The sequence below is a fragment of the Cebus imitator genome, unplaced genomic scaffold (assembly GCF_001604975.1).
Source record: "Cebus imitator isolate Cc_AM_T3 unplaced genomic scaffold, Cebus_imitator-1.0 Scaffold440, whole genome shotgun sequence".
NCBI classification, from domain to species: Eukaryota; Metazoa; Chordata; class Mammalia; order Primates; family Cebidae; genus Cebus; species Cebus imitator.
In genome coordinates, this window is record NW_016107755.1 from 1,535,345 (window position 1) to 1,542,767 (window position 7,423).

The following is a 7,423-nucleotide window of genomic DNA, read 5'->3' on the forward strand; positions in this document are numbered from 1 at the left end:
AGACTACCATGGCTGGAGCACTGTGAGTGAGGGGGCGAAGGACCTGAGACTTGACTTTCAGACTAAGCTCTGGCATTTATTGGCTGTGTAATCTTAGGAAGGTCATTTAAACTTTCTGAGCTTCAGTTTTCTCATATGACAAATGGAGATATTACCATGTACAAACAACCAAAAGAATTAGGAGAGCTAATGTGAGAATTCTTTGGAAATTATGCACCAATAAAACATTCAGTTTCTGTGCAGATCTAAGTGTAACAAATACTGAAAGCATCTGAAGGTGTATATGAGTCATGTCTGCTTTTTAGATCTTTAGAGTGATGGCTTCAAAAGACAGGAAAAAAAAGAGTAAACCCAGCAGGTGTTTGTTTACTCTCAATTGCTAAAAACCAAGATTGCTTCACGTCTGTTCCAGGCTTTCCTTCTGCCAGCATTCAGTGGTTTCTTTGGTTCTCTGGACTAGGGCAAGACTCAACTGACCCGCTGTAATAGGGTCATGATGTGACATGGTCAGGTTTTCATATATTGGCTTTATGGGGATCCTTACTGGCATTTTAAAATTTTATTTATTTATTTATTTGTTTATTTATTTATTTTGAGACGGAATCTTGCTCTGCGGCCCATGCTGGAATGCAGTGGTGTGATCTAAACTCACTGCAACCTTCGCCTCCCAGGTTCAAGCAATTTTCCTGCCTCAGTCTCCTCTGTAGCTGGGATTACAGGTGCCTGCCACCACGCCTGGCTAATTTTTTGTATTTTTGGTAGAAACTGGGTTTTGCCATGTTGCCCAGGCTGGTTTCAAACTTCTGAGCTCAAGCAATTCACCCGCCTCAACCTCCCAAAGTACTAGGATTATAGGTGTGAGCCACCGTGCCCAATCCTCTTACTGGCCTTTTTACCTTATTTCCCTGAATTGAATTTCTAGTCTGTTGCCTCAGATTTGTTCATTTGACTTCTAAAACATATATCTGTAAACATCTCCTCATGTTTATAAACTTAGTTTCATATATCCCTTTCTGTAATTCCAAAGTCCACAATACTCTGAAAACCAAAATTTTGTTTGTAATTCATTTTGTGGCAAAACCTGGCCTGAATTGCATTCATTTTGTGGCAAATGAGATATGAAGCTATGTATAGCCTTTCTTTACTTCGCCTAGTGTAAATAGCCAGGATTTAATGTGAAAATATGATTGTGCTTATTATGGGCTTTGGTCTTGCACACACATTAAAGGATAGATTTTCAAGTATTGGGCAGTTTCTAATAGAAAAATCTGGGTGATATTTGTTTTTACTCTGAGTATTATTTGATTAGTGTACTTTGAATCAGTGAATAATTATTCTAGGTACTTGAACAGAATATAATGAGAGAGAGAAATCTGTTACAGCAAAATGAACAAACAAAACCCATATCAACCAATTACATACATACATTATGACGCATAGGTTTTTCAGATTAGTATGAATAATTATTTATAGATATTCATACCAGCATATACTTAATTATACATGTTTAATTAAATATAATGCTTATTTTGAAATCTTCAAAAATCCAAGTATGTTATAGTTCCAGGAGTAGAAATGCTCACTAAATTTGTGTTTTTGAGAGCTGAACCTTTTCTGAGTCTGTTAACCTGACCTCATTACCCTGTAGACGAATGGACAAAGAAGCTTTCTATTTTCCTTTTTGTTGCTTAGGTTAATCTAGCATTTAATTCCATTATGTTACTTCACTTACCATACAAAGGTGTACTTACAGAGAAATTATTTCTAGAGGCAACTTCGCAGTGTCAATGTTATAATCTGGTTATTGGCTCTGAGCACTTCTGAGGCGAGGATAGCTCCCCACTACCTCAGGGCTTCTTGCGGGTGAGGGTGGTAAGTGCTAGTGCAGGTATTTATAGTGTGGCTTTTTAATTTCACTGAAGTTTTGTGACTCCCAAACTGGGCTCACCTGTACAGACATGATAGACATAAGCTTCCTATTTCCTTTTTTTTTTTTGAGATGGAATTTTGTTCTTGTTGCCCAGGCTGGAGTGCAAAGGCGCCATTTCAGCTCATTGCAACCTCTGCCACTGGGGTTCAAGCAATTCTCCTGTCTCAGCCTCCTGAGTAGCTGGGATTATAGGCATGTGCCACCATGCCTGGCTAATTTTGTAATTTTAGTAGAGATGAGGTTTCTCCACATTGGTCAGGCTGGTCTTGAACTCCCGGCCTCAGGTGATCCACCTGCCTTGGTCTCCCAAAATGCTGGGATTACAGGTGTAAGCCACTGTGCCCGGCCCCTATTTCCTTTTATTGACACAATGAACCAAGGCTAGAAATGCCAAGAATGTATAATTGCTATGGTCTGTATTTTTGTGTTCCCCCAAAATTCATGTTCTAAAACCTAATCCCTAATGCAGTGGTATTAAGTGGTGAGGACTTTTGCGAATGAGATTAGTGCCCTTATAAAAGAGGCCCCAGGGAGATTGTTTGCTCCTTCCACCATGTAAAAACACAGCTAGAAGGCAGTCTATGAGGAAGCCAGCCATCACCAGACACTGAATCTGCCACTGCCTTAATCTTGGGGTTCCCAGTCTCCAGAACTGTCAGAAATATATTTCTGTTGTTCATAAGTTACCCAGTGTAAGGCATTTTGTTATAGCAGCCCAAACAGACGAAGACAGCAACCAAACTAGAATTGTGTGTGAGGAGCAATAGAGAGGGGTTATTAAAGAAAGATTTTCCCTTACTCCCTTACTTCTTTCTGGCCCAGTGATTCTGAGTGCCTGTACTTATCAAGATGAGAAGAAAGAAAACACACACATGGAAACTGAGGGGAAGGATCAAACAGTTTCATGAAAATATCCTATTTTAGTGATATTAAATATGACAGAAAGAGTTCAAGCCCTCATTAGAAAGCCAGAGTGAAACCCAGAGTGTAAAACACTTCATGTTTGAATAATAAACCTTTGCCCCATACATTTTTCTAAACAGCAAGAGCTGTCATAGGACAGAAAACTCTCCCTAAAGACAGGTTCTTCATCCTAACCCAAGAGGACATGCACATCTTCCATTCATCCAGTGATCACCACTGCTTCAGATGAGAGAAAACAACAGCAGTTTGACCTTTGATAGAAAATGCCTTGGAGTGGGAGCTGGGTGGGAGAGGAGCCTCAAAACTAAGCCTCTGAATGCAGTAGAAAGAATTTGGAAATAGGGCAGTGAACTTAAGTTTAAATGTTGGCTCTATCAGCTTTATAGCTGTGTGACCTCTGATTTGCTTCTTATTTTCTTTAAATGGTAGTTTACTAGGTTCAGTATAGAACGTGAATATCCACTCTGTGTGGTTAGGTGAGAATTTAATGAGATACCCCCAAAAGACACCTATTACTAGCTGATCATCAATACATTGAACTACTTTTGTTAATACGTTTTCAGGGCTCCCAGGGTGCTAAATTCTGGGCTATATGCTCTCAGGGGTGGATGGAAGATGAGGCAGAAGAAAAAGGAAGTGGAAAGAAAGTATGGGAACCAAAATGAATAAGATTTGTCATTCTCTAGTAATCTGAGTAGGAACGCCACTATCTCCATGAAAAACAGTCAAAAACTGCAAAAGGAGATGGCATTGCCAAGGCACAAATTGTACAGAAGTGAGAGAAGGATGGGATCAAGCCCAGGCAGCTTTCCAGAGGAAAGAAGTTTTGTGCTTGATGGAAAAGAAGAAAGTAGACTGTGAGGAGGATAGAATTAGGATACTCAAGTAGTGGTTCTGGAAGGACCTTTATAAATACTCTGAAAACTATGGCCAGGAATCCTGGCAGTAACATTGAGATGTGAAAGGGGCAAGTTGTGGCTACTGGTGGAAAAAGGTGAGTGGTTTGTAGAGTGAATGTAATTAGAGGCCCTGTCCATACCCTTCAAATGCCTCTGCCGCCCGAAGAAATAACAGATTTTAGCTATACTGATTCAATTGTCTCAGGAGGATTTTCTTTTATACCTTTATAAATCAATTAAAGAATGATATATACAGGAGACGCTTGTAAAAAATTTGAACAAAAGTTGAACAACAAATATGACAAAAGAAAAGTATGCAGACGGGGCACATGTAATCTCAGACTTTGGGAGGGCGAGGCAGGTGGGTCACCTGAGGTCAGGAGTTCCAAACCAACCTGGCCCACGTGGTGAAACCACGTTTCTACTAAAAATACAAAAATTAATTGGGCTTGGTGGCAGGCACCTGAAATCCCAGCTACTGGGGACGCTGAGGCAGGAGACAGGGGAATCGCTTGAACCAATGAGACAGAGGTTGCAGTGAGCCGAGATCATGCCATTGCACTGCAACCTGGGCAACAAGAGCAAAAGTTTGTCTAAAAAAAAAAAAAAAGCACTTTGGGAGCTGAGGCAGGTGGATCACGAGGTCAGGAGTTCGAGACCAGCATGGCCGACATGGTGAAAACTGGTCTGTACTAAAAATACAAAAATTAGCTGGGCTTGGTGGCTGGCACCTGTAGTAACAGCTACTCAGGAAGCCAAGGAAGGAGAATCACTTGAACCCAGAAGGTGGAGGTTGCAGTGAGCGGAGATCAGGCTACATTGCACTCTAGCCTGGCAACAGAGACTCTGTCTCAAAGAAAAAAAAAGAGAGAGAGAGAAGTATGCAATAATTAATGGCCCAGAGGCAATCCTTTTTAACATTTTGATGCATCTTTTTCCTCCCTTTTTTGAGATAGAGTCTTGCTCTGTCGCCTAGGCTGGAGTGCAGTGGCACGATCTTGGCTCACTGCAACCTCTGCCTCCTGGGTTCAAGTGATTCTTCTGCCTCAGCCTCCCCAGTAGCTGGGATTGCAGGCACCTACCACCACGGCTAGCTAATTTTTGTATTTTTAGTAGAAACTGGTTTTTGCCATGTTGTCCATGTTGGTCTTGAACTCCTGATCTCAAGTAATCCACCTGCTTCGGCCTTCTAAAGTACTGGAATTACAGGTGTGAGCCACCTCGCCCAGCCTTAAGTATGTTTTTATAGTTATTCCTTTAAATGGGTACATTCCAATTTACTAAAGTAATACTTGGTGATTTGGATATTGAAGTTATTTTCTTTTTCAATTTAACCTTAGCAGTATCGCAATAAATATCACTGAGATAGCTTTCAGTTTCATACTCTTCTTTTCCAGGGGGATTCTTCCTTCCATATCTCTCAGTTTGGGTGAGACTTTCAATAACAAGTTGCCTGAATAAAAGACTAAATAAAGGTAAAGATCAGGCCAGGCACGGTGGCTCACACCTGTAATCTCAGTACTTTGGGAGGCCAAGGCAGGCGGATCACCTGAGGTCAGGAGTTTGAGACCAACTTGGCCAACATGATGAAACACCATCTCTACCAAAAATGCAAAAATTAGCAGGGTGTGATGGCGGCACCTGTAATCCCAGCTACTTGGGAGGCTGAAGCAAGAGAAATGCTTGAACCTGGGAGGTGAGATCACGCCACTGCACTCCAGCCAAATGATGTTTATCTTTTTTTTTCTTTGAGATGGAGTTTCACTCTTGTTGCTCAGGCTGGAGTACAATGGCATGATCTTGGCTCACTGCAACCTCCACCTCAGGCTCTGAGTAGCTGGGATTACAAGCGTGCACCACCATGCCCAGCTAATTTTTGTATTTTTAGTAGAGATAAGGTTTCACCATGTTGGCCAGGCTGGTCTCAAACTCCTGACCTCAGGTGATCCACCCACCTCGGCCTCCCAAAGTTCTGGGATTATAGGCATGAGCCTCCCCACTCGGCCTTTTTCTTTCTATTTAAGAGATAGGGTCTTGCCTTGTTACCCAGGCTGGAGTAGAGTGGCACAATCATAGTTCACTACAGTCTCAAACCACTGGACTCAAATGATCTTCCCTCCTCAGCCTTCTGAGTATCTAGGACCACTGCACCTAGATAAGGATGCTGAGACCTTGTTTGTATGCTCCCATGAGTGTACCTGCTCAGATACTGCCCTACAGAATGGCCCTGCTGAGACTGCGAAGGATCTAGAAAGGGTGTCAACCCTCTGAGCACAGCCTTGCCAGGACCATACAGGCTACAGAAAGAAGGCGTCCAGAAAGACAGACAGCTGAACTAGACTGTAGGCACCGCACAGAGTAAGGAAATTCTTCTTCCCCACCAGTCTGGGAAACTTCTCATCCTCATGATGTTAATAACTTTATTTTAATTGATACCTTTATTTACTTCTGCCCTGCTGAGTGGACAGACCACTCAGAGGAGAGGTGGCTGTCATTTTGAGTGGTTAGAAATTTGGCCCCACTGTCTTCTCCATTTTTTTCTGCACATTTTCTAACTCTGGGATTCTCAGCCATTCACTAGGGAGCATTTTGAAAATGTGCGGATTTTATGTTTGTAATTATGCTAAGGGAAGGGGCACTATTGGCATTTATGGGTGGGGCAGAGATGTAAGATATTCTTCAAAGCACTACCTACATGTTGAAGAATCGTTCCTCACCCAGATTCTCAAAAGTCCCCTAGGACATTCATGTAGTGAAAACCTGTGTTTAATTATCTGAGCCTAGAACTCAATACAGTATAAATTTTTTTTTTTTTAATATGCAGTGAACTTTCTAGGAATGCAATTACAGTTCTGTGTAAATTTAGGGATAATTAACTTTGCTACCAAGAGTTGTTCAACATTTTGTTAAATCACTTCATTGACAACAACATGTTGGAGGTAGTTGAGTCACCAACTCAGCACCTGGATCAGCCTGTGTTCGTAGCAGTTCCATCCCGTGGTTCTGTGGATAGGTGGAAGCATCTGCCTACTCCATCAAGACTTCTAGGGTAGTAGGGCCTTGGCACTCACACATTAAAATACTGTTTATGTTATTTTATTGAAAGTTATTTTTCTTTAATTTCCCCTTTACATTACAGAAAGGGAAGCATTTTGCTTTTTTTAAGTTGTATATATAGGTAGGTTATAACATCTATGACTTTCTTCCTTCCTCCCTCCCTCTCTCCCTCCTCTCTCTCTCTCTTTCCTTTTTTTGAGAGAGAGTCTTGCTCTGCCACCCAGGCTGGAGTGCAGTGGCGTGATCTTGGTTCACTGCAGCCTCTGCCTCCCAGGTTCAAGCAATTTTGGTGTATCAACTGGGATTACAGGTGCACACCACCATACCAAGCTAATTTTTGTATTTTTAGTAGAGACGGGGTTTCACCATGCTGGCCAGGCCAGGCTGGTCTCTAACCCCTGAGCTCAAGTGATCGGCCTGCCTCAGTCTCCCAAAGTGCTGGGATTACAGGGGTGAGCCTTATCTATGAATTTCAATTTAGGACAGTAAAAGTGTCATTAAAACATATTTATCGCCGGGCGCGGTGGCTCAAGCCTGTAATCCCAGCACTTTGGGAGGCCGAGGCGGGTGGATCACGAGGTTAAGAGATCGAGACCATCCTGGTCAACATGGT